The 27,824-nt window shown below is 45.7% G+C and overlaps 2 long non-coding RNA genes, 1 other non-coding gene and 1 pseudogene across 22 annotated transcripts in view; 3 read left to right on the forward strand and 1 right to left on the reverse strand.

Annotated features, from left to right (window-relative positions):
- The window catches only part of LOC142434066 (uncharacterized), a 47,923-nt gene extending 41,791 nt beyond the window's left edge, over positions 1 to 6,132 (forward strand). For 3 of the 12 annotated variants that reach the window (XR_012781117.1, XR_012781111.1, XR_012781119.1), the window contains exon 7: positions 3,739 to 5,571. This is a non-coding gene — a long non-coding RNA (uncharacterized LOC142434066). The other 9 variants (XR_012781113.1, XR_012781116.1, XR_012781115.1 and 6 more) reach the window with 9 other exon arrangements.
- LOC142435443 (small Cajal body-specific RNA 24) lies at positions 3,843 to 3,972 on the forward strand. The gene has a single exon (XR_012781498.1).
- A 3,676-nt stretch (positions 6,133 to 9,808) lies between the features above and the next one.
- The window catches only part of LOC142434068 (uncharacterized), a 37,273-nt gene continuing 19,257 nt past the window's right edge, over positions 9,809 to 27,824 (reverse strand). For 5 of the 9 annotated variants that reach the window (XR_012781130.1, XR_012781127.1, XR_012781131.1 and 2 more), the window contains 3 exons: positions 27,617 to 27,745; positions 15,475 to 15,613; positions 9,809 to 12,072 (listed from right to left, as the gene is read on the reverse strand). This is a non-coding gene — a long non-coding RNA (uncharacterized LOC142434068). Of the gene's footprint in view, positions 12,073 to 15,474; positions 15,614 to 17,669; positions 18,606 to 27,616; positions 27,746 to 27,824 lie in introns of all 9 variants that reach the window. The other 4 variants (XR_012781125.1, XR_012781124.1, XR_012781129.1 and 1 more) reach the window with 4 other exon arrangements.
- Positions 12,639 to 16,986, forward strand: LOC142434065 (mitochondrial glutathione transporter SLC25A39 pseudogene; annotated as a pseudogene).

Genomic DNA, 27,824 nt, shown 5'->3' on the forward strand with positions numbered 1-27,824 from the left:
TCAGGGGTGTGAGGGGTGATACTGCGAGAGTGTAGGGTGAGTGGGTTGGAAAGGGGGAACCGATTACAAGGATCCACATGTAACCTCCTCCCTGGGAGACGGACGGCAGAGAAGGGGGGGAAGGGAGTCTCCGGATAGGGCAAGCAAGATATGACAAAATAATAATCTATATATAATCAAGGGCTCCTGAGGGAGGGGGGAGCGGGGAGGGAGGGGGCGAAAAAAGGACCTGATGCAAAGGGCTTAAGTGGAGAACAAATGCTTTGAAAATGATTAGGGCAAAGAATGTACAGATGTGCTTTATATAATTGATGCATGTATATGTATGGATTGTGATGAGTTGTATGAGCCCCTAATAAAATGTAAACAGAACACAAAAATAAAAAAAAATAATTTAAATAAAAAGAGAGTACTGCAAGCCAGAGCAGTCCCCTCAGCTCTGGATTGTGGGCAGTTTGCGCATTCAGCTGGCGTCCCCAGAGCAGGAGTTGGGTAGCACTCCTTGGACCTTAGAGAACCTTGGTTAAAGACCAGGCGAAGCACCAGAAGACAGATGGCCATTCTTGGTGGCTGTGGAGGCAGACCTCGGATATTCCTCTGTTTGCCTCAAGGATGAGTTCGGGAGCATGTCCAACCAGCTACCAAGGAAGATGGGAGAACCCGAGACAGAGTCCAGACCTCCGTGGCCCTGACCAGAACGAACCAATGTTGAAGGCACCCAGAACGTGAGCCCAAGATGTGTCAGCTGCAGTGTCCTGGTCCAGGTTCCATGGGTCTTGGCAGGGGCCTGTCCTGAGTGCTCCTGGACCCACCGTAAGCAGGACAGGTGGCCAGGAAGCTCCATTGACAGATCTCCCCACTGAGGCTACTGTCCCCGAGTGGCCATGGGACCTTGGGGTGCAATCTGGAGGAAGGCTGAGTTTTGAGAAACGTTACAGTTTTTGGGAAAGAACATGGACCCACAATGTCTTGAGCCCCCAATACCAAGTGGTGGGGCCTGAACATGAAATACTGCGACAAAGCAGTCAGGATGAAGTTGATCTTGGAGGTGGCAAGTGGCTGGGGAACAAGGCGCTTAGGCTCAGCTCAGCTGCTGCCATTTGTGTGCACAAGTATCATAATCTGCACTGGAGTGAGCTTCGTGGTATTGTTTGTGCCCTTGAGGATCTTCCTTTACCATTTAGAGTTAAGAATACTCATTTCTATATAACTTATGTAGTAATTCCTAGGTAACACCAAATTAAAAGAAGAAGGTTCCTGGTTCTCAGATAAAATAGCATCTTATTGGGTCTTAAAAGCTTGTCTCCAAACAGTGAGAAGTCAACTCAGTTCATATGGAAGAAGCACACCATCGTCAGTCACCAAAGGAGTGGAACCTGCATAATCTGAAGTTGCTTGAGAGATGAATCTCAGATGCGAAACTGTGAGACCCCAGTGTGCAGAAGGTGCTGGATGACAGTGGGAGCCAAGCTTCCTTTGTGAGACCACATAGGAAATAAGCCTCCAGAGAACCCGCCTGTCTACAACTGAGGGACAGGAGGGAGGCAGTCCCTGAAGAGAGTGCTTGGCAGAGAGGAGAAGAGGAGACCAAAGGCACAAACCTGACTTGCACCTTGTCAGGAGATCCCCCCCTATGATGCAGGCTGGACCTGAGCTGGTTTCCAAAATTTCCTGTATTTTTTGTTTGATTTGGGTCTGTTCAGATTTGAGTGTATCTCAGAGGTGTTCATGTGACTGAGGGTCACACTATGCTGTAAGTTGTGTAATATGCTTCTCCATTTTAAGCTGTGTGAAACCTAGGATTGATGAATCAGTAGGGACAACAAGTAGAATCAGGGTTTCGGGGGAGGAAGGTCCAGTGGAGGTGGTTGGGTAATGACTTCAAGGAGTCCATGGAGAAATAGAATGAGTCTGTTTGTGGTAACAATTGTCCATTTCTACTGGATCTGATTCAACTATGGAATGATAGGATCTATGCATTAAGCCCCAATTAATCCCAAGTGTTTAAAAAGGAGAAAAAAGAACCCTAATTCGCCTGCTCCCTTCATGCTTCTGGGAGCCTGGTAGGCAAAGTGCTCCCGGTTTCCTGTTCTGTCTTCTCCGGCCCTGAGTTCTCGCATCCACTCAGCCTTCTTTGAGTGCCTCCAACGCATTTTTGCTCCTGTCCCAGGCCTTCACCACAAGGTACAGCAAAATCTCCACATTTGGGATTCTTATTCCAGGAGACCCCAGAGCTACAGAGCTGTGTGCCGCAGACACACGATTGTGAGGCGATAGACCACCTCAAAGCATGCTATCAAGCAAAGCTTTGGAGAGGGAAAGAAGGAGAATGAGCAGAGCTTGGGGCGTGGTTGTGAGAGGAAGGCAAGGAAGGGTGCGGAGGCAGCGAATTACTGAATGGGCTCCACTCGCCAAAGTCTCTGTGCCTCCTAGAGAATGGCCTTTTCTGCTTGAGTCTGTGTCGGAAGGTGGGAAGCCACGGATAAGATTCACCTGTGAATGGCTGTGACTAGGCTTCACTTTGATAGCCTCCCTGCTAGTAACAGATTGGCTTTCTGAGAAGCAGGAGGAGGGAATCTCGTTTCCAGCAAGAGCTGGGAATAGAGCATGTTATTTGGACCACGAAATCCCTACACAGTGAACCTCCTTGATCCAGAAGACACCTGTGGCATCTGAGGAGCACCGGCCATGTAACCAGAAGCCAGAGGATCAGTGCTGGACTTCCAGGCCACAGAGCAGGTCAATCTGCTGACTGCTTCTGGGCGAGGGGCGGCCTTGGGAAGTGGGTGGAATGCAGCTGGGCACCTACCTGGAGGAGCTGGGTTTAGGGGCGCCTGGAGGACACGCTGAGTGCCTTCCGGTTGAGGCTTGCTAGAGTGGCGTGTTTCTGGGTCATTAATTGTAGGAGCTGGACGCCTTCCGGTAAGGCTTCCAGTGTGGAACGGTGAACTCCTTTTGGACATTTATTAGCAGCTCTGAAAGAACGTTGTGTACTAATGTCCTTGCGGAACATCCGTACCTTGAGCGTTTCTCACATGCGTTGTGATGTGTTCACTCCCACAATAAATGCTATAATTCATTGCAGTGAATTTTGGAAACAGAGTGTGCGCAGGAGACTGGACCACAAAGGGACACGGGAGGGAAAAGGTAGGGAGGGAGGAAGGACACGGTAAGCCTGATGTCACCAGAGAAGCCCAAGAAAAAGAAGTGTCTGCTCACCAACTGCGACCTGTGAGGAAAGGGAAGCAGTGGTCAGAGAGGAGCATGTCTGTTCTCTGCAGTTGTAGCGAGGCCAGGACATGCACTGTGTCAAAGCAGCACAAACGGAAGAATCTTTACCTCCCGCGACCATCTGGGTGAAATGAAAGATGAAAGGCAATCGTGAATATGTACTTGTTTTCATGTGCAGTGAAGGGTAAACGGAGAGCCAGGGAAACATTACATCTGGTCCCCGCGCTAAGGAGTGGCAGGCTGAAGGATGAAGGAGGACCAAGCTGGGAAGGGCACTCGTACCGCTCCCAGAAGGCAGAGCACACTTGGTCCAGCACCTCGGGAGTTTGCCAGATAGTCCGCAACTGTCTTCTCTCGAGAAATCGGATTCGTCTTTCTCTGAGAGTTCTGGACGATTTTATAAAGATGAAGCCCAGGAGAATGGTGATATGTCATAGTAGTTACATTTCTCTAAGCGAGAATAACACGATTTGTAACCGTTTATAATTCAATGCTTTTACAAAACAGATATGAACAAGGAAATTGACCTACCGCAGTCTACATATGCCAAGATCTAAAGGCAAGTGCTTATGTTTTCCTGAATCTCCAAGTATTCTTAGAAGTTTTCTGTGGGGACATTCCTTTGAGTTGCGTTTCTTCTCCAGTGAAGATAACACTTTGTGAATGTCCTAGAGCATCCGAGTAGTTCTGTGCCCCACCTTTTGAAAGCTAAAATGGTGGCTCATGCCACAACTGACATTTCTGGGTGAAAAAAAAATAGTTTTCTTCTGGAAACGGTATAATAGGAAGTTTAGATTAATGGCTAAAAACCTATTCAGTAACTGAAAATAATCTTTTTATTCTGTCTCCATTTCTAAAAATAGATTAGTCATTTTAATTCCATTAAATTAACCCTAACGTCCAAAAATGCAAACTTTCCCACTAAATGTCTTTTGCTTTCCTGTTTCCAGAAGTAAAACTGGGCTTGGATATATATCTTCATCTCTAATTGGATGACATTTTTCATTAAATTTTAAGTAAAAATGTACTTGAGACAAATGTAATTTGCCTGAAATTAATGGTAAGAGCAATTTTGGTGGTAAATAAATATTTACTTCGTATCTTTATATAGATATATTTGAAAGTAGCGTGTAAATATTTAGTTCATCTGTGACCATTTGTCTTATAAGGCCATTTTATAAACTACTAGGCAGTTAGTGTATTTGAATAGTAGTTCGTGTGACTGTATAGTTGTTAAGTGCATGTATATATAACCAAACTGTATGTAATATTAAAATAGTTTAATATTAGAGGTATAATATATGATATGGTTTAATGTTAGCGCTATAATGTGTACGATATGTTTTCTGTGGTGTGAGACCTGTTATACAGTCAGAAATAGTTGTGAGATTAAATTAATGTTTCCTGGAGTGACTAAATTAATGATAACTTTTTGTGCATAAAACCCTATCAGTAAATGATGATGTATTTGGACTCTATAACTCTTACACAAAGCATCTCCCTCCATTAGTGAGAGATAGCAGAAGATTCACCTTTCATCGAGGAGACAGGGACTCTTCAAAGAAGCCAATACTGTTGAAAACTTTCTAATACAAAGGAGAGAATCCTTAAAGAGGTTTGTAGTGATTGCAAACACATCGCACCGTTAAATTTTGCATTTAAAATAAGCCAAGAATGCAAGCTTTGAATGCCATTATTACTGTAGTAAAAATGACCTTTATGCTCTGAAAGCTCTCCAGTTTTTAAGGAAAACATATACTTTGCACAGCAGGAGACACACCTTGAATTTCTACATTTAAGGCGGCTTTCAACTGGACATCGATATAAAGAATGCTGTTTTCTTTTGAGGGTCGGATTTGTGACACCTGTTGGAAAAGTGTGAATTAAAGCTTACTTGGATTCCTTTTTTCTCTTCAGCCTTCTGGATTTTCCTTAAACTTGTAATGAGGAATCAGTCAGATAAGTTGTTGATGCTTACTATAATATGTATGTTTCCATCTATGATACATTTTGAACTAGCAGATGGCTTTGCAGATCATTAAATTGTTTAATGTTTGCTACTAAAAATTAAAACCTGAAAGGTAATTTGCTGGTTTTCTCAACATGTAATGACACGACTGTATCCTGTATAATATAATCATTTGCCTATTTTTTTAAATTTGTTTAAAATTATTTTTTGTGGTATAAGTACTTTAAAAATAAAGGCCAGAAATATTCATCAGAAAAAAATCCAGTTTTGTATGTGTCCATAAGAACTTTGAATCTTCTTTCTTCCTGTTAGCTTGTTCCCTAGACGCATCTAAAAACATTAATTCAAAAGTCAAGGATTTATTTATTTTTTCAAAATCCAGGATTTCTCCGAGGCCACTGAAGAAATTACATTGCCACCTTCTCTATTTCTATAGACGGCTCAGTCCAACACGTGTTACGTTGCGCCTGGGAAGGCAGAGTCACTTCAAGAGAAATGAAGCCCATCCCCCTTGTAAGGTGAGAAGGGCCACCTTAAACATATAGATAAGGTACATTTCAGGTGGGGTGCTAAGGTGGTCCCCTACTCATGAGTGCAGGTGAGGATATTGTCTAGAACAGTGGTTCTCAACCTTCCTAATGCCGTGACCCTTTAATACAGTTCCTCATGTTGTAGTGACCCCCCCAAGCATAAACTTATTTTCATTGCTACTTCATCACTGTCATTTTGCTACTGTTATGAATTGGGTGACCCTTGTGAAAGGGTCATTTGATTCCCCAGAGGGGTCGCAACCCACATGTTGAGAACCGCGGGTCTGGGGCAGGGCTTCTAGTTTATATGACACTTTCAAAGAGGAGGGTATAGCTGCTCTGCTGATGGTCAAGCAACTTTGTCATCAGTTGCTGCCTAGTTGGTCCATGGGTTTCTGTTTCATCTGGGCTACTGCGTTGGTCAGCATGTCTCAGAATTATCAGGAATAGTCCTGTGCCAGAATGTGACTGGGGCCTGGCACCTTCCAGGTGAAGGTGTTGACCAAGCCAGTTCCCACCGAGTCCTTTTTTGTTCATCTCCTTAGCAAATGGGCTGAAGTCCTCATTCTGTCCCTGTCAGTCCCCAGGGGGAGGTTTCCTGCTATCAGTTATGTCAGGTCTTCCCTCTGTCAAATTCCCGAAGGCATTTTTATTTATGTCCAAACATTTCTCAGTAATCGGACGTAGCAGGCCTGTATATCTTATTTCTCCTTAAAAAGAAAAGTGACGATCAAGGGCATGCCTCCAGGGCTCCCTGGGACAGGCAGGCTCGGCAGCCTGGGGTTTGTTTGTAGGGGACGGAGGGTAAGTATGGCTTTTGTGGGCCGTTGGGACGTTTTCCACTCAGAATCCAGTCTGTTGAGTATCACAAGCATTCACATTCTCATCACAGACCCTACTCAGTACTTCTTTGGGCTATGCATTGGGCTGCTAACATCAAGGTCAGCAGTTCAAAACTACCAGCCTCTCCATGGGAGAAAGATGTGGCTTTCCTACAGAGTGACAGTCGCAGACACTCACAGGGGCAGCTCTCCCCTGTCCTATGGGCCCCTGTAGCTCCTTGTAAACTCAAGGCCAGTGAGTTGAGTAGTGCGGCCTCAGATCATTGGAGAAAAGCTGCTTGGTGGTGAGGTGCTTCCACAAGCACCACCCACAGTGGCCTCAAGGGGTCGCCTTTTGTTGTTTGTGTGACTAAGAAAACCCTAGAATCACAGAGGCATTCCAAATATGGTGTCCCGGATTGGGGTTTTTAAATTCTCAGGGGACTGCTTTTTCATCCTTCCTACTTCTTTCCTTTATGTAACTCTAAGACTCAGGGAGGGACCCCATGTATTGATCGTCAGAATTTCTGTAGTTCTAAACTGTTTTGTTTTTTTTATTGCTACTTCATACAATTCAGTAGTTTGGTCATAACAGGAAGAGTTGTGAAGTCATTACCACAATAATTTTAGAACACTTTCTTCTAGCCTGTACACATTGTTAGTCATGTAATTATTTTTTAATTGTGGCAAAAATATACACAAGAAAACATTCTCGTTTGACAACTTGTACCTGTGTAGTTCAGTGCCATTGATTCACGGACTCTTCGTGTTGAACAGCCATTATTGAAATCCTTTTCCAGTTGTTCTACCCTCATTAACATCAACTCAGTGCCCCGTAACAAAAGCTCATCCACCTATGGTAACCATAGGTCGTTGTTTTTTACCTTTCTAGATAACATATTCCCAGATCACACTCTTCCATGGTTTAATCGCTGTTTAGAAGGGTGTATATACATCACCATCAGGTCTAATTCTTCACTCCTGTGTTGATTGGTTGCTCCCCAATTCCTCTCACCCTTTGTACCCCCATTCCTAATAAACGATTGCATCAGTTATTGTCTCTATGCATTCAGTCCTTCTGTGCTTCATAAAGTGGGAAACTTTACAGACAATAAGAAACAGAAGAAAATGAAATAATATAAATATAAAAATATAGAGTAGGAAAGGAAAGACCAACAATATTTAAAAGCCAGAGAAAACATTTCTGCTAATAGAACAAGCAAGAAATCCTCAAGCCCAGAGCAAATTCAGGTTGGGTCCAGAGGAAAGTCAATTGACCAATCATACCAAGGTTCTGCCCATCATGATCAAGTTTATAATAAGCTCTGTCGGATACTGAAGGTGTTCAAGTCCCTCTCTGTGGTTAGAGAGGATCTGCTAGAAGGTTAATCTGACTGGATAGTCTGCAAACTTGGGTGGCAGCTGGTATCTCATTGTGGTTTTAATTTGCATCACACAGATGGCTAGTAATCGTGAGCATTTTTCATGTGTTTGTTACCCTTATATACATTTTTGGTGAACTGTCTGTCCATGTCTTTTCCCCACATCCTAGTGTGGTCGTTTGTTTTCTTAGTGAACTCTTATAAAGGTCTACATATCTTGTCTGATGCGTGGTTTGCTAACACTTTTTCACAGTTGGTGGACTCTCATTTAACTCTCCTGATGAATTTTCAAAAATAAAAATACTATTTAATTTCTGACTTTCAAATCACAAGAAAACTTAAATAGCAACCAATCATAATAAAGAGGAAGAAAAGGATTATGACCAGAAGTAGTGTTCCATTTTTTTAAAACATTTTATTAGGAGCTCTTACATTATTTACAATCCATAGTTCCATTAGATCAAGCATTATTGGACAATTACCACACTCAGCATTTTCCCTATATTTTCTTTTCTTCAATTCCTTGATATCACTCCCTTTTATCCCCTCCCTCCCACCCCCTGAACCCTCTTTGTATTAAATGTAAATAGAAGTTTTTGCCCTAACTTAAGCCATCCCGTGAATCCATTCTCCTTAAATTCTGATGTCCGTTCCCTTTGAGTGGGGTTATCCAGTCATCATAGCTTTCTTTTCCCCCCACCCCCACCTCTTCCTGAGGATACCCAATGAAGTCTTTCGATGTGTATAAGTTATGTAATTTTAGCATGTCCCAATCATCTATCTTCCGCTGTGTGGCCCTCCTTCGTTACATTTGGTAGTCTGTGTGTGCCCTGCAATAAGGCCCTTAAATTTGTTTGAACTTGGTCATTGATGATCCTGATCCTTCTGTGGTTTTACATTTAGGTCTTTGATTCATCTTGAGTTCATTTTTTTGCATAGGGCGTGATATGGGTCTTGTTTCATTCCTCTGCCCAACAAAATTTGTTGAAGAGGCTGTCTTTGTCCTATGGATATTTTAGGTCCTTTGTCGAAGATTATTGCCTGTAGGCTGATGCATTTATGCGTGGCTATTCTGTTCAGATCCATTGGCCTGTATCTCTCATTGTTCTAGTACCAGTCTGTTTTAAGTAGTGTAGCTATGTAGGGGCTTTTGGAAAAAGCTACTTTATACATACATTCCTGGGGCAAGGTCCATGTAATATGGCACAGACAAGTCTAAACTCAGGGATATCGATGGTAGCCAACTAAAAAAGGTGGGCAGAGGGGGGGGGAAGACACGGATTGTGGGGGAACAGGGCACTAATCCACCCAAGGGGTGGGTGTTATTTATATCTGCACAGGGAAGAGGGACCAGACTTCAACTTGGTGTTCCAAGATGAGAATGCAACACACTGGAATGAAGAAGGGAACCGATAGGGAGAACTGAGGGGCCAGCCCCATTACCAACTAAGTGGACAGCTTCCCCCCCACCCCCAAGACAGCTCAGGGAAAGGGACATCCCTGATCAAAGCACACAGAAGCAAACGAATGGGAAGGGAAAAAGAATGAAGCACATCCTGGCCCACCAAGCCCATAGGACCATACTTTTTCTCAGAGCAGTCAGTGCACACAGAGGGCCGTCCCCACCTTGAGACACAATGTCCCTCACTGACCCACAGCACTAGAGGAGATGCACTGCGGGGATTGTGCCCTATCTGACCCCACCACACTCAGGCGAAACACTAAGGGGGTACAATAGAACAGCAAGGGGAGCAGAGAAATGAAGTTCCCCAGGAAACACCCAAAATAGACTGTGGGGCCAGGGTGTGGTGCCCCATCAGATTCAACTGGAAAACACTCATAAATGTCAATAAATAGACCTTGAACTAGTTATAGGCTTTTCTTTCGGTTTTTTTTTTTTTTTTTGGTCGTTGGCTTCTTTGTTGTCATTGTTGGAGTCATTGTTTTATATTTTATTGTTGCTTTGTTTTGCCCGGTCTTGTGTTTGTGCATTTTATTATCGCTGCATGTCTAACTAGGTAAGACGGGCGGGATAAACAAGCCACAGGAGAAAACAATGGGACGACAGTTCTGTGGGGTGGGGGGACATGGGACATGGGGAGGCAGGGGGGTGGAAGTGGGTGTTAAACACAGGGACAAGGGAAAAACAAGTGACCAAAAATCGATGACGAGGAGGGTGTAGGATGTCTGGTAGGGCTTGATCAAGGGCAATATAACCGAGAGGAATTGCTAAAACCCAAATGAAGGCTGAACATAATAGTGGGATAAGAGGAGAATTAAAGGAAATAGAGGAAAGATCTAGGAGGCAAAGGGCATTTATAGAGGTTTAGACAAAGACGTACATATGCAAATATATATATGAGGTTGGGGAAATAGATCTATATGCCTATATATGTAGGTTTAGTATTAAGGTGGCAAAAGGACCTTCGGCCTCTACTCAAGCACTCCCTCAATGCATGAATACTTTCTTCTATTAAATTGGCATTGTATGATGCTCACCCTCCCGACACAACCGCTGAAGCCAAAGCAGGTGAACAAGCAAATGTGAAGAAAGCTGATGGTGCCCAGCTATCAAAAGAGATAGTGTCTGGGGTCTTAAAGGCTTGAAGATAAACAAGCGGCCGTCTAGCTCAGAATCAACAAAGCCCACATGGAAGAACATACCAGCCTGTGTGATCTCGTGGTTCCGAAGGGATCAGGTATCAGGCATCATTTAAAAAAAAAATCTTACCATAGTGAATGAAGTGGAAAGTGCAGAGTGGAGACCCAAAGCCCATTTGTTGGCCACTGGAGATCCCCTCGCAGAGGGGTCTAGGGGAGGAGATGAGTCAGTCAAGGTGCGATGTCGCACCAATGAAGAATACTGCTTTCCTCCAGTTCCTAAATGCTTCCCCCCACCTCCACCATGATCTGAATTCTACCTTGCAAGTCTGGATAGAGCAGAGGTTGTACACTGGTGCAGATAGGAGCGGGAGGCACAGGGAATCCAGGGTGGATGATACCTTCAGGGTCAGGGGTGTGAGAGGCAATATTGGGAGGGTAGAGGGTGAGTGGGTTGGAAAGAGGGACCGATGAAAAGAATCTACATGTGACCTCCTCCCTGGGGGACGGACAACAGAAAGGGGTGAAGGGAGACGCCGGACAGGGCAAGATATGACAAAATAATTTATAAATGATCAAGGGCTCATGAGGGAAGAGGGGAAAAGGAGGACTTGATGCAAAGGGCTTAAGTGCAGAGGAAATGCTTTGAAAATGAGGGCAAAGAATGTACAGATGTGCTTTACACAATTGATGTATGTATGGATTGTGATAAGAGTTGTATGAGTCCCCAACAAAATGATTTTAAAAATGTTTCCAATAATGGAATAGCAGATTTGATATATGTATTAAGTGTAATGGAGAGTGCCCTTAAGGTGATAAGGCTGTTTGGTAAAAAAAAAAAATTACATAGCTTTGAAAAAATTTCTGAGTTTGGGGGGGTAACCCCTCATCGATCTACGTATCTATCAATTTAACAATTATTGACATGCCTTTTTACATTTAAGAGCTACTTCACAAAAGTTTTTCTCAAGACTTTCTTCTATCCTTTACATATATCACTGTCTATATGTCCATGCATAGCACTGATCGTCTTTATAAACTTGATGTAATCAGAAGTTCTGAAAGAATATGCTTGTTTTTGAGCAAATCAGCTAGATAATGGACACATTCTCTAATAAAATGACATTAGTTAATAATGTGTCCTTTGAACCTTGCAAAAATATTGACTGGACTTTACAGTGTTATTTTACATGTTGTTTTTAAAAGACAGTAATCTGAGAAAAATTTCATGTGAGACTTCTACAACTATATGCACTTCTAAAAGTCACCTACAAATAAAACCAATGTTAAAATTGAAGGGGAAAAAAGCCGACCGTCACATCTTCCTTTCAGAAAGACGACTGCCACATCTTCAAGAAAGAGGACTCCCACATCTTCCTGTAAGAAAGCAGACGACCACATCTTTCTTTAAGAAAGCAGACGGTGACATCTTCCTTTAAGAAAGCAGACTGTCACAGCTTTCTTTAAGACGACTGCCCTGTCTTTCTGTAAAAAAGCAGGCCACATCTTCCTTTAAGAAAGCAGACTTCCACATCTTCCTGTAAGAAAGCAGACGACCACATCTTTAAGAAAACAGACTGCCCTATTTTTCTGTAAGAAAGCAGAAAGCCACATCTTTAAGACAGTAGACTCTCACGTCTTTCTGTAAGAAAGCAGAAAGCAACATCTTTCTTTAAGAAAGCAAACTGCCACGTCTTCCTTTAAGAAAGCAGACGGCGACATCTTCCTTTAAGAAAGCGGACTGCCACATCTTTAAGAAAGACGACTGCCCCGTCTTTCTGTAAGACAGCAGAAGGCCACATCTTTAAGACAGTACACTGCCATGTCTTTCTTTAAGAAAGCAAACTGCCACATCTTCCTTTAAGAAAGCAGACGGCCACATCTTTAAGAAAGCAGACTGCCACATCTTTCTTTACGAAAGCAGACTGCCATGTCTTTCTGTAAGAAAGCAGAAAGCAACATCTTTCTTTAAGAAAGCAGACGCCGACATCTTCCTTTAAGAAAGCGGACTGCCACATCTTTCTTTAAGAAAGACGACTGCCCCGTCTTTCTGTAAGACAGCAGAAGGCCACATCTTTAAGACAGTACACTGCCACGTCTTTAAGAAAGCAAACTGCCACATCTTCCTTTAAGAAAGCAGACGGCCACATCTTTCTTTAAGAAAGCAGACTGCAGGCGGCAGCGGAGCCGCTATGGGCCCGCCAGGTTCCAGGTGCCGGGCCAGCACGAGCACTGGCCTAGAGTCAGGATTGAGACCACAAGATGGCTGTCCAGGAACCGGGGGGGCATTAGCCCCCTCCAACAAATAGTGGCCTCGGGCCCTGGAGCAGTGGCCACCTGTCTTCTTCATGACGCCCCTGGACGTAGTGAAGGTGCGTCTGCAGTCCCAGCGCCCCTCGGTGGCCACCGAACTGAAGCCGCCCTTTAGACTCTGGAGCGTCTCCTACACCAATGGAAGTGCCTGCTGTACGGCAACGGTGTCCTGGAGCCCCTCTACCTGTGCCCACACAGCACGCGCTGCGCCACCTGGTTTCATGACCCCACCCGTTCACCGGCACCACGGATGCCTTTGTGAAGATTGTGCGGCACGAGGGCGCCAGGACCCTGTGGAGTGGCCTCCCTGGTGAGGACTGTGCCTGCCACTGCCATCTACTTCACCTCTTATGAACAACTCAAGACCTTCCTGTGCGACCGAGCCTTGACCTCTATGCCCCCATGGTGGCTGGCACTCTGGCCCACTTGGGCACTGTGACTGTGGTCAGCCCCTTGGAGCTGGTGAGGACGAAGTTACAGGCTCAGCATATGTCCTCGGGAGCTGGGCGCCTCTGTGCAGGTCACAGTGGCTAGGGGCGGCTGGCGCTCCCTGTGGCTGGGCTGGGGCCCACTGCCCTGCAGGATGTGCCCTTCTCAGCCCTGTGTTGGTTCAACTAAGAGCTGGTGAAGAGCTGGCTGAGTGGGCCCAGGCCAAAGGACCAGACATCCGTGGGCATCAGCTTTGTGGCTGGCGGAATCTCAGGGACGGTGGCAGCCATCCAGACTCTACCCTTCGATGTGGTGAAGACTCAGCGCCAAGTCGCGCTGGGCACAGTGGAGGCTCTGAGAGTGAGGCCACCACTCTCAGGGTTGACTCCACCTGGGTGCTGCTGAGGTGGATCCAGGGCGAGTCAGGCACCAAGGGGCTCTTTGCAGGCTTCCTGCCCGGATCATCAAGGCCGCCCCTTCCTGTGTCATTATGATCAGCACTTACGAGTTCAGCAAAAGCTTCTTCCAGAAGCTCAGTCAGCAGCGGCTGCCAGGCCCTTGAAAGGGGCTCAGGGACTCCCATCTCCTCGGGTGGGCTGTGGGCTAAAGGAGACTGAGCCAAGTGCCTTTTCCTCAGCACCGAGGGGCAGGCCCTGTGGCTTCCCCCCACCGGACCATCCTCAGGCCCTCCTCAGACCGGGCCTTCTTCCTGCTGTACCCCACACCCAGACTCAAGGATCCTCACTTTCTTACGCCCTCAAGTTCAAGACCAAATTTGCTACCTTCTCCCCACCTCCCTGCCCCTGTATGTTTGTGTAACTAGGCCTGCCTCAGTCTCCCCTACCTCTATTAATTCCTTACATCTGAAAATGATTTAAAAAAAAGCAGACTGCCACATTTCTGTAAGAAAAACGACTGCCACATCTTCCTTTAAGACAGTAGACCTTCCTGTAAGATCTTCCTGTAAGATCTTCCTGTAAGAAAGCAGACTGCAACATCTTCAAGAAAGCAGACTGCCACACCTTTCTCCTGACGAGGGGCTGGTGGGTGCACACGTGTCAATTGGCAACTGTGCCCCCAGGGCTGCTGCTTACATCAGCTGCTGTGCACAAGTGAAGGCCCAGTCCCAAACACCTCTGGGACCAGCTGCCCCCATGGAACCGTTTTACTCTGTCCCATAGGGTTCCTATGGGTGTGAATCCCCTCGAGGACACATAACCACAAGGGCCCCAAAGCACTTAGTGCATATAACTGCCTACAGTTACGTCTTGGCACCTCCATGGCCAGAAGACTTCTATGTCAGTAGTCCGGGTCACAGGCATCCAGAGCGCAGTCCACGCTTGTTCATTTCCTATCTTCTGGGGTAGGATTTGAGCTTTCACAGGAAACTGTTTCTCAGTTTCAGGCTAGTTGGGCCCAACCTCAGAGAACAGAGGACACTGGGTAGCTAGAGTCGTGAGCAGTGGCCACGGGAGGTGTGAAGACAGGGCGCGATGTGTGAGTCCTCATCTGCCATAATCATCAGGAGATTAGATTTGTCATTAGATGTGGTTTGTATGCACACAGGAAAACTATTCAGATGGAGTCTTTGCTGCAGAACGAGAGACCGTTTCTTTAGGGGCCAGGTAACAATCTTTGCTTCTTGTAAGGCTTGTCGGTGGTTTGGCTGAACATGGAAACCCTAGCAAACTACCCCCTTCTCGCACATTCCCTCCACACACCTCACTGCCACAAGTGGAGCCCACCTGGCAGCGATCCCACAGGAGAGAAAAGAACTGCTCTTCAGGACTGGGGAGGTGGGAAATCTTTAAGGAGCCAGAAAGCCTCAGTTTTCTCCTAAGGGGCAGCTAAGCAAACAGTTGGCAGTTCACAGCCACCAGGTTGTGGCCATCTGCACGGAGAAACATTGAGATAAGTTGCCAATTTCAGGTAGAGATTGGCTGTTTGTTTTAACAAGCATCTACTCAATGTTTTTCTCTCTCCGTCAAAACATTTTCATTAGGCATTCAGTGTTAGAGAAAATACAGTTCCCATTTGTCCCAAACATGGCAGCCACTGAGCCCCGCCCCCACACTCCCGGAGCCCCGCAGGCTGATGGAGCTGGGGTTTGTCAGGGAGCCTGGTTCTGGTTTCCACACTAACGCTGGAAGTGACAATGTTAGCCACCGAGAACCTCTGGATAACGCACCCAGACTTACCTTTCCTAGTACTACAGGGCTTTCCCAGAAGCCACCAGTAATAGGACTGGAGTCTTTGCTCAAAAATCATCCGCTTGATGGCACTGTTGATTCACAAATACCAGCAACCCTGGCCTCCTCTTGGCTCCCTCCGCCCTTTCTTGTGTAAAAAAAAAAAAACACAGTGAGGCCCAGAAGTCATTACACTTGCAATTGGAATTTACTTAATTTATTGTTTGGGGTCTAAATTCTTCTTTTCTGTTTTGTTTTATTTTATTGGTTTGGAGTTTCCTTTGGACACTTGGAGGGGAATAGAAACATACCTGTGAGGACGCAAAAAAGCTTGCTGGAAAACGACTTTCCTTCCAGAACCTCTAGAAGTGTCCTCCTATGTGTCCATGTATGGAAACCACTCTGACTGCTTTTACAAGTAGGCTTCTTTCACTCTGCCAAAGCTGTCAGCACAGTAAATCTGAATTCTCTGTGACTGGGTACTGAGATTTACACATGTAGACACCCTGGTCTTCTTAGGTAAGGTTTTAGCTTTCACTTCTTGAGGCAGACATCTCTAGCTGAAGTCTTGATTTCCATCTGGTCAGTACTTCCTGGGCTTTTCCGGATTCACTGAGCGATGTCATACAGGGCAAGGCCTGGAGCCCTGGCCCAGTTGGGAACTGTGGCAGCAGAGCTACTCTCCTAAGTCCTGGCAGGTCAGAAGGGCATGTAGGAGTTATCCTGGTGTTCCTGTAGGCATGCCAGGTACTTGTTGCCCATTTGCTGTCCCAAATTGGAGGTCATTGTTCAGAAGACAGGTTAGGGGGCCACACAGGCAGGCACCCTGTGCAGAGACCATTTGTTTTGGTATCCATCATGAAGCGTTAGCTCCACAGACATTCATACTGACACGAACGCAGGGTTTTCTCTTTCTTTAAATGCCATTTCGGTGCTAGGGTTGATTCAGCCACATCCAATTCAAAGAAAACACCCAAGGCCACTGTCCTATGGCCACTTCCAAGCCTGCTATTCTCTCTTCCAGCTTTTGTCCCAAACTTCCTTAGAATTTTGGCAAAACAGATTTCATTGTTTCGAAGGTATGTTTTAGTATATAATGCACATATATGTGTGGTAGGGCTGGGCAGCTAAGGTGGAGATTTGGACTCAGCAAGGGCAGCACCCAAACAGTACCTTGGGACTACATTTCCCAGAAACCTTTGCATCCGCCAGCGGAAGTCCTCAACAGTCTCCTCCTGGAAAACTAAAAAGGGCTGTTCAAGGGAGGGCCCACAGAGAAGTCCCAAAGAGAGCCCTCAGGCTGCTGGTGGGCTGGCTTCTCTCTTTCAGGAGCCTCTCAATAAAACTTTCAGTGTGAAAAACCCACTCTGTGCCTCTCAAAGCAAATCTTTATTTTGCGAAGGGAAGGACCCAGCAAACACCAATTCAGGTTTAAAGTTCACCTTTTCACTTGACCCAGAGGGAAGCAGGAGCCATATATGCTTGGCTGTTTTGTCTCTTCCACACAAAACCTGCCCTGGATTTTACACAAATGAAATGGTCCTGCTGGGCACTTTAAAAATGTCTTTCTAAGCCCTGCTTAGTTTCCCATTCTTGAAGGTGGGTGGACAGGTACTTATCCTGGGCATCCTTGGAACTGGGATTACCATGTCCTACATTCCGACTGTCTTTTCGCCCTTCAATGTCCGCTTCTTTCCTTCCTTCTCCTATTATCACTTGCCAATTTCTCTGTATCCAACCCTCCTGTCCTCACCCTCTCTCTCTCTCTCTCTCTCTCTCTCTCTGTCTTTAATAACATGCACTTCATTGAATGGGAGAAACACTGGGCTTCCTAGTCCCCTAAAGAGGTTCACTGCGGGAAACTCACAGGACAGTTCTATCCTGTCCTATACGGTAGTTTCAACTTGATGGCACCAAGTTTGTGTGTGTGTGTGTTTGAATTTACAGTAGAACCCCAATCCTGGACACTAATCCATTCTAGAAGGAGCACTGAGGTGCCATGCAGTTGAGTTCTGAATCAATTTTTCCCATAAGAAAGAACTGAAAATCGATTAATCTGTTGGCGACCACCAAGTTTTTACCCTAACCTTGACTTTTTATACAATTTATTACACAGAAATGTTCAAAGCAAGTAAGAGCAGAGTTTAATAATACAACTAAGAAACACACTCACAATTTTTTAATACTTATAATATGGCCCATACCTTGAGATTGATGCGGATCTGGATTTGTGGACACAGGTGTGGAGAGGAGGGATGGAGAGAGAGTCATCGTTTGGAAAGGGAATCCCATAAAATCAGCTGGTAGCTGCTTTTCAGGAGTTTTTTTTCCCCATCGTTACCTTTTTTCAATAGGACCTGGCTAGTTTACTCTTAAAAAAAAAAAACAACACAAAACCTGTCTAAGATGGTCAGCTGTTTTCTGAAAGGGTTTACTAACTTATCATCAACAGTATCGATAACACAGTTAACCAGTTCCTTATCATGAATCCTTCAAATAAACTCTTTCTTAGGACCCATGTTTTTTAATCTAAAAAGAGTACAAAAAGCCACCCAAACTAAGGGAATCATAGAAAAAGTCTTGGAACACAGCTGCCAAAGGTTTAAACGATGTGTACTAACACCACCAACTAACGCCGTGTGAATGAAACCGGAACTGCTTTTGTTGACAAAAATGACGTGTGTCGGGTCAGATTTTGATATCTTGTTTGAGCACCAGGCACAATTTTCTTGATATTTTGCGTCAAAATCCGATTATGTCGGGTCCTGATGCAGTCGATTACCGGGGTTCTACTCTAGTTGACTAACGTGTATTACTTCAAGTTACAGTGTTAGTGCATGCGCACTTTATAAATATGTCATATGCAAAGACATGCCCTAAGCTGTCAGTGATCAGAATCCCATATCCTTGCCCCGCATGAGCTAGCTCAAGAATGCTCCAAGGTCACTGTGGCTAAGCTCAAGGAAACTCACTGCGTAGCGTCGATTCAGGCAATGGCCACCCTACAGGACGCTGCCCTGTGGGCTTCTGGGGCTGTGACTTGTTGCGGAAGTCAAATGCCTCGTCTTGCTCCCCCAGAGCAGCTGGCGGCTTCAACCTGCTGCCCGTGAGGAGAACAGTCCACCCTCAGGGCTCTTCCACTGTGGTCAGGGCGAGAAAAGGAATTCAAGAAGTGAGCCTGCTTCGATCCACGAGTCCATTTCCTGGAAAAGCTACAACCTTGTCCCAGAAGACTTAGATATTGAAACGTGTGGATGCAAATCGGGGCACTGGTTCTCATGGAAGTTGACCTTGCACATCTTATACACATACACGTAGTGGGAAAGAGAGACGTGCCATCCTATTGGCTAAACGCATATCTATCTGTGGTGGGTGATGTCAACTGCACACGCTGCGCTATCAACCTAAAGTAGGCAGTTGAAACTCACCTACTGGGAGTCCCAAGCCCATCCACAGGTACTTGGACATTCCCTCATGGTCCCATTACAGGGAAAGAGCGAGACAGGGCAGCACATACTGAAGGAGCACACACATTCCTCCAGTTCTTTCACGCGTCTTCCCCCACTACCGTGATCGCAGTTCCACCTTACAAGCCAGCGACACTGAAGCAGGTCCACTGGTACAGACAAGAGCTCTGGACACAAGGACACGGACAACCCCCTCAGGAACAGCTTTGGGAGTAGCAACAACATGAGGGTGGGGGAAGGTGGGGAGAGAAGGGGAACAGAAAACAATGGACAACATATAATTATCCCGCTCCCGGGGGGCGAGGGGAGGGAACAGCAGCAACATGGGCAGAGGGAGGCGGTATAAAATATGAAAATAATAATCTAGAAGCGGGCGGTGTAATATACTAAAATAATGATAATCTATATTTTATCAGGGGTCTATGAGGGTGGAATGATGGAGGAGGCAGGGAATAAAGAGGAGCTCACACAGAAAGAAAGTATTTTGAAAATTATGATGGCAACATATGTACAAATGTGCTTGATATGGTTGGTGTATGGATTGTTATAAGATGTAAGAGTCCCCAGTAAAATGATTTGTTAAAAAACCAAAAACTCACCTAGTGGCTCTTCTACAGTTAGTTCAGGCCTCTGCTTCCATACATATTTTCATCAGGAACCCTCTTTGGGACATTTTTACCTTACAGACATGGGGTCACCATGAGTCACAACGGACGCCATGCCAATGTGTTTCTATTGTAGTACAAATGTGGGAAAGCGCACTGTGTCCTAAAAGGCATGCACACAGAGGGTGGGGGAGTGGGAAGGGGGCCCAGAGGATTCTGGGAATATAAAAGCCACCTGCGGGTGATAAGGGAACATAGAAAAATGGATTCTAAATAATTATACATGGTAACTGAAAATAACCTCAACAATGCTCACTTCCTGCTGTGCAGTCGATTCTGAATCAAAAGGACTGAGTACATGGCCCTGGTCAGCTAGGAGACTGAAAATCTGTACAAAATCCACACGCCTCCTCTTGGCTGAGTTGCTGCCCAAGGTTAGCAGCCCTACTTGCAAAAACTAAACTGAACAGCCCAAGGCATGGTTGGGCTAGTCACACCCAACATGGCCACCACTGATGCTTGAACTTTGACCTCCAGTCTGTGACCTGTCTGGTAAGCTGGAGCTGGCGGTCAACCTGTCTGACACCATTCTCCTCAGCTCCCTGGGGTATTCTTAACCTTGGCCATCAATGTGTACACACTGCCTTCTGTTGAAATGAAAACATAGGGACCTAGTTGTCCTCAGGCCTCAGGACGCACCAGGAAATAGCCAAGGAGGAAGAGCCACAGGATCTGGAAAGCATGTCCACACGATGGCAGCACTGCACCAGAAATACCAGTACAGTAGAGCCTGGCACCCCATAGCATCAGGACTAGTTAGAATCAGATTGGCCTGCAAAGTGTCAAGAAAGTTTTACATGGAGCTCCAACAAAACTATGGATTCCCACCCAAAGCAGTTCGTGTTTCGGTCCCTGGGCCTTAGTTGTTGTTACTACGTGTTAAACCATTGGAAGCTGTGTTCCAAGCGTTTTCCTGCAATTTCCTTACTTTTCGTGACTTTCGGTACTATTCTGACATACAAAGGAAACATTTTTTTGAAACGAATCTTCATGATAAGCAGTTGGTTAACTGCGTTATCGATATTGTTGAAGGTAAGTTAGTAAACCCTTTCAGAAACAGCTAAGGAAACTTCAACAGCGGACCACATCAGAAAGATTTTGTGAAAGAGCCAGGTCCCAGTGACAACAGGCAAGGACTGGGAAAGAATTCCTGCAAAGCCGCTACTAGGTGATTTTCCGGAATCACAATCCTAATGACTCTCTCCATCCCTCCTCTCCACATCTGTGTCCACAAGTTCAGATCCTCTTCAGTCTCAAAGGATGTGCCAACCTGTACTTGGTAAATACTTTTTAAGGCTCTGTTTCTTATTGCACTTATATTATTTAACTTTGAACTCACTGACTTGGAAATTTCTGAGGAATGTTTTCTGAAAAATAAGGCAAGATTAGGGTAAAAACTTGGTGGCCAAGGACAGATTAATCCATTTCCAGTTATTTCTAATTTGAAAAATTGATTTGGAAGTCAACTGCATGGCATCTCAGTGCTCCTTCTAGAAGGGATCAGAGGTATGGGGTTCCACTGTATGTTTCCCCTGGAAATTCAACCTCTCCCCTTTGTCACAGGAATAGAATCACCTAGGTCCACCCTCCAAAACTAGAAAATGCTCATTGTCTTGTCCATTTTGGGTTCTCCAAATCCTTCCTAAGGAGCCCTAGTGATGTGGTGGTTACACTCACTCCCTGCTCCTCTCCCGAACATGGACGCATCTATCGCGATCATCTGCACGATGTGATATCATACTCAGAGATCAGCTCCCCACTCCTCCATGGGTTTCTAATGCGGAGTTACACAGCCAAGGTGTCACTCAAGGTCTTGCTCTCCTAGGCTGCCAGGCCACTCCAAAGTCTCCCAGTGTCCTGAGCTCTAGGAGCCCATGCTGGGCGGTTTCCTTCCTGAAGTTAAATCAAACCCCAGAGAACTAACTGCAGTGCTTTAAATAAATAATACTGGGCCATGCAAGTGCATTCAGTGCAATCTGAAAAGATAGTACTTACTCTGCTGAAAAGTCAAGATTTGTTGTTTTTACTTTGTTTCTTTTAAAGCTACTCCTTCACTTCTGAGAAAAATTCAACAAATTTAGTTGTTATGTGAATTTCAACTGTCCATCTTTTGGATATTATGCACATGTCGTTCAGGGTGTTCAATCAGTGGGATGGGATCTTAATAGAACTGGCACATCTGTTGGTATCTGTCCCCCCCCCACCCCTGCCTGGGCAAGCACTTCCTCTTTCTCTCAAACATGGCTGCCACAAAGGCCACGCCTCTAGGAAGCCTAGAGCTGGCAATCTTGTCCCCTGAGCTAAATTTCTTAGGGAACTCGGTTCTGAGACTTGTACACTAACTTTGGAGGTGGCATGATCAGTGAATAATCTTCCAAGTGGCCCCCAAACCAAACTACCCTTCAAATACCACAGGGCTTATCCTTACACCTTGTGGAAGATTTTCAAAATGCTCAAATATCTGCCGCTTTATGGCAGTGTTGAATCACAAGAAGCAACCACACCACTCCTCCTGGTTTCTCCCTCAGCCCTCCTGTACTTAAAAAACAAAGCTTAAGGTCTTAGCCAGTATGTCTTTAAAGTGAGGCTTACCATATTGGAGTGTAAGAGGAAGTGTTTTGTTTTGGTGATAGGCAGGTGCAGATGTGTGTACCTATAGGAAGGAGGAAGTTTCAAAAAGTTCTAGGAAAAATGGAATTCAAATATAATGGAATTTCGCCACAACTTTTTGAAGCCTACGTGTACATGTATACCTGAGGATGCCTTTACACATGCACACTTATCATATCTATCGCTAGCTACATCTATGTCACTAACACTTCATGATTGCTGTGTTTCGTGTCAGCTTTGAAGAATCAACCAGGTGAAAACACCAAGTGCAGAACACAGGATCCAACAGAAACTGCACACTTTCCGGGGGAAAAGAGAAGAGAGCAGCATTGGTCCTCCTTGTCTGGGCATGACAACATCCTACTGTATGATCCAGAGGATTAATAACAGAACAACAAAGGCCCTCAAGTCACATCTGACACAGAGAGGCTCCCTCAAACCCGAGCCAGACTCATTGCCACTGGGTCGATGGTGACCCAGGGCGACCCTACAGGACAGGGTACAACTGCCCCAGTGCGTTTCTGAGACTGTATTTCTGGATGGGATCAGAAAGCCTCATCTTTCTGCAGAGGAGCAGCTATTGGTTTCAAACAGCTGACCTTGCCATTAGCTGTAAGATTAATGAACCGGGCCTGGGGGGCTGTAAAGCTGCTTGGGAGCTGACAGCCTCAACTTTCTCCTGAGTAACACCGAACAGGTTTGAACTGTTTGCCTGACAGCAGAGTCCGGGCTCCCTCCGGGACATTTGAATATCACTAGTTGTGTAACTGCAGTGTTTTAAAAGGTTATTAAAGATGATATGAATGTGTATATATACTTTTGGCCATTTTTTAAATTAGACATGGATTTGTACGAGTATGTTTCTCTTTTACGGCAGCATTTCCACAAGATTTGTCAGAATTCCACGTTCATAAGCAACAACATTTCCATGCATTCTTCTTGGGGAAGATTTTAACTTTCTCAGAAATGGACTCTTGGTTTGAGTACACATGAGGACCAGGGAGCAGGAGCCGGGACCCAGAGAGCATGGGTCACTGCGGTCCCAGGATCATAATGAGGGGATATGAGACAGGTAAGGACAGTGAGTGACCAGTGAGGCATCAGGTCCATGAGCACTGCCCTCGGTGTATCCTTGGTCATCTGCATGCCCAGAGGGACACCGTTCAGACAGAACATCTGCTGCAGAACGGGCACTGTGGCTAGAGGTGCTTCAGGAGCTCCGTAGAATTCTGGGCTCTTTGCTCTGTTGATCCAAGGAAACTGGAAGAAAGTACTAGCCCCTGCTCACCATGTCATCAGCACATAGAGCAATGGCTGCTCTCAGCTGGATACTTGCGGGGAGTGCTACAGGCCTTCTTCCGCCCAAATCACACCGTATAACCTTTCTATTATTATTGTTTTATACGAAGGGCCCTTACAATTCTTATTACAATCCAAACATAAATTGTATCAGGCATATTGTACGTGTTGCCATCATTCTTTACTAAACAATTACTTTCTATTGAGCCCTTGGTATCAGCTCCTCTTTCCCCCCCTCCCTCCTCTAACACCTCGTGACCCCTGAGAGATTATAAATTATTATTATTTTCATATCTCACACAGACCACTGTCTCCTTTCTCCCATGGTTTCCTCTGTTCTTCCCCTGGAGGGGGTGTGTGGGTGTCAATCATTATAACCTGTTCCCTGGTCCTCCCCTGATTCCCCTCCCCCTTTCTCCCTGCCAATCTTGTTATTGCTATTCCCATTCCTGCTCCTGGGTTGCCTGTGTCATGATCTCAGGTCCTTTCCGAAGTGAGAGGCATCACTGGGGTCATGGTAATGCGGGCTGAGGAGCCTCAAGAACCCACAGGAATACTGTGTATTTACTCAGTGCTTTACTGAGCCCTGGTTGCCTCCTCCCTTTCCTGTGACACCTCTCTGGGGGATGTGCCAATGGCTACAGGTGGGCTATGGGTCTCTGATCCGACCACCCTCGACCAACGTCAACCAGAACCCCATATACACTTGGATTATTCTCCTTCAAATCACTTCCCTTTGCCATTTAATGGCGGGAGAAAACAACACATTCACCCATTTTTCCCAAACATGGCGGCCACTGACGCCAAGCCCACTCAGCTCAGAGATCATGCCAACTGGGCGGCCTAGGGATTATTTTTGTGGGAGTTTGAGTTGGTGGCTTTCATACTAGCTCAAGATTGACAGTGTGACCCCCAAAGTACCCTTCCTAATATCGCAATCTGTATCCTGATAATTGCACCTTCTTGCGGTGGTCAGAGCAGGCTGAAAATTCTTCCGCTTGGTGGCACTGAGGCCTCACAAATGCAAAGCCCACTGTTCTCCTTGCTGCTCCCTCCGCCCTTTGTAGAATGAAAAAACCAGAAGGTGCAGAAGGCAGCTGAGCTTCCTTCCTGGGGTTTGACTGCACTGGAGCCTTCCTTTGCTTTCCATTGGCTTTTTATAAGTAAATAGACTGATGTGCACATGGAGCCTGGAGGGGGCTTCTACACATTTATGGGGAAGTGAGATACAATGGAAAGATAATGGAATTTTCCAGAAAACCTTTTAAAGTCTTCTCTGATGCAAACTGCTCTTACACATGATTCCATTTAGCTCCTGAAGACCACTGAGTCACAACTGCTTGTTATTTGGTCCTCAGGCTCACACCTGTAGATGCAGGAGACTTCAGGGCTACAAGTTCAGCTTTTGTTTGCCTCTGAGTCAAGATTCTTCACAACCCCCCAGTGTCCACCTGGTGCTCTGACTCAATGTTGAGAGACTAGCCTTCCGGAGCCTTCATCAAAACCCAGAAATTACTCAAGTTCTTCAACCATCCCCTGCAACCTGGACTTGAAAGGAGAACAGATCAGAACACAAAAGAGCTCACGAGATACTACACCATGGAGAGATGAGCAGGGTTCTCTCTGCTCCCTTTCTGTCCAGCCAGTGTCATCAGCACCCAGATACCTAGAGCCCCGGGACTCCACTGCAGTGAACCTGAGCGCTGCGGCCTGGAGGCCAGGTACACTCCAACCAGCCAACAGGGATATTCTTCGCTGCTGAAAGATACAAATGGGTTGGCTTGTCCTTTTTTTAAATGTTACTAGATTAGCTAAGGATACCTGGTGATGTGGTGACTAAGCGTTCCATTATGAACGGTAAGATCACTGATTCAAACCACCAGCTGCTCCGTACGAGAAAGATGAGGCTTTCTACTACCTGAAAAAGTTATCTATCAGTAAGTAAATTAATTCATAAAAATAGAGTTATTGGCCTATCTATGTACATATATTTCTAAGGCAATATATTGAGGAAATGAACAGACTCTGGGCCTCAGTTCAAGCCCTCCGTCAATGCAACAACACTTTGTTCTAATAACCTGACATTCTGTGATGCTCATCCTCCTGACAAGATGGCTGAAGATAAAATGAGTGCACAGGCAAATGAGGGGAAGAAAGTGATCCCAGGAGCTAGGGGGAAAGTGGAAAGAGGAGGGGAGGAAGGAGGAAACAACTGTAATGATCCACACATAGCCCTCCTTACCCCCTGGGGGATGAACAACAGACACGTGCGTGAAGGAAGATAGTACTAGAGGAGAGCTATAATAATAATAATTTCCAATTTATGAAAGGTCACGAGGGGTGGGGGATCTGATACCAAGGACCGAAATAGAAAGTGAATGTTTAGAAAATTATGATGGTAACATTTGTATAAATATGCTTGATAAAATTGATAGTGGGGATGTTGTAAGAGCTGTAAGATCCACTAAAAAGTGATTTCCAAATATGTTAAGAGTTTTTGGAACCCACACACACAGACAATTCTATTCTGTCCAGAATGGTCACTAGGAGTCAATCTCTACTCAATGCACTGTGAATTTGTGTTTGAGATTAGAAATGAGAACAACCATAATTTTCTAAAACAATTTCATTTTGAAATTAATTTATACTGCTCATCTTGGGAAAAATTATGAATCATCTTCAACATTTTATGAATTCAGTTCTAGCAGTTTCAATAAGGGAGATCTCAATCAAACAGCTCCTGTGACATATGACTGTGTAAGACTTAAAACTATTTAATTCATGACGCCTAGGGCGGTTTTCCTTCTGAAAAGTAATGTGAGAAGACTGCAGTTACTAACATGGTTTAGCTCGGTGGACTTACGTAGCTAAGGCCCATTTGCTGCCCCATGTAGAGGTGCTTAGTTCAGAGACAAACCCCCCAAATCAGAAGAATATCCCAAATAAATAAAAAGAAACACACAATTTCCCACACCAACAAGTGCCCACTTCTTTTCAACCGGGATTCCACTGTGCTACAGAACCTAAGGAGACAGCATGGGGTAGACTGAAGTAGGGCCTTTCGAGGGAGGGTGGTCAGAGAGGAGAGAAACTTGAATGTGTCTCGAATTGGGAGGGCGCTCTGTTTGCCTTCACTGGACTAGGATTGTTACCAGCTGTGTGTAAGGCAGAGTGAAACCTGCTGGGCAGAGTATGCGCTGCGGATCTGGAGAAAGGGGGACACAGTTTCTGTACAGCTCTGAGAAGTCCTTGGTTGTTGCAAGAAGGCAGGCTGATGGAGGGCTGATCCTGCATGCAGTCCAGATACCAGCAAGCTCCTGCTCTTTGACACCCACAAAAAGGCAGGTAGCTTGAAGGGACCGAACTTCGGAGGAGATCATTGGAGAAACGCTATTTCAGCTCTTCACCTCTTCAACATTGTCTTTTCAAAATGCGGGATTTGGCACTCCGTGTTGGTGGGATGAAAGCACAGATCCAGAACAATTGGGCACCAAGGCCACATAAGGCCACAGGGCTTCCAGAGACTGGTAGTCTGAGGTTTCCAGGTCCGGACAGTCGGGGGCCCATGTCTCAGGGAGCCTGGCTCTGCAGTTCTCACAATAGCTCTGGGAGTGGCCAGGTTGGCTACCAAGGTCCTCAGAGTAACCCACAACCCGTCTTCCTAATGCCATAGCCCTTGACCTTGAATACAACTGTCATGGAAAGGAAGCCACAGTAAATATTTCCGCTTGATGGCAGGGTTGCCTCACAAAGGCCAGCATCCCAGTGCTCCTGGCAGCTCCCTCCGCCCTTTGAGCATTAAAAGTCAACAAGCCAGGCCTAGGAGCCATCTAGGCTTGGAATCTGAGAAAAGATCCCTTACTGCTGAAGTAAGGTCACTGGCAAGCCTGTTCCTCTGCCTTCTACACCTTGACCTGGCCTGTCTTGAAGTGGGGACGAGGTTCCATTTCACCTGCATGCTTTCCATAGGGTTTCCACAGTGACATTGCACCCCAATGAAGGAGCACAGGGCCCAATGCAAGCAGCGCTCCCTTTCCTGGGAGGCGGAGCAGGCCCTGGGAGACAAGCTCATGCAGCCCTCCACCTGGATGCAGAAGGTGCTTTACTTACTGCTCAGCGGGCCTTGACTCTGTCCTCCAGGGTGATGATAATTCAAGACTCCAGAACAATGACCGTGAATGGTGTTGTCACTTGATGTTTGCAGACACAACATGAAGCCAATAGGGCTGAGAGTATGTTCTATAGAAATGGAGAAGGGGGGGGGGTGGTCCGTGAAGAGACACTGATACCAAGGGCTCCAGTAGAAAGGAAATGTTTT

This window comes from Tenrec ecaudatus, chromosome X (genome assembly GCF_050624435.1).
Source record: "Tenrec ecaudatus isolate mTenEca1 chromosome X, mTenEca1.hap1, whole genome shotgun sequence".
NCBI classification, from domain to species: Eukaryota; Metazoa; Chordata; class Mammalia; order Afrosoricida; family Tenrecidae; genus Tenrec; species Tenrec ecaudatus.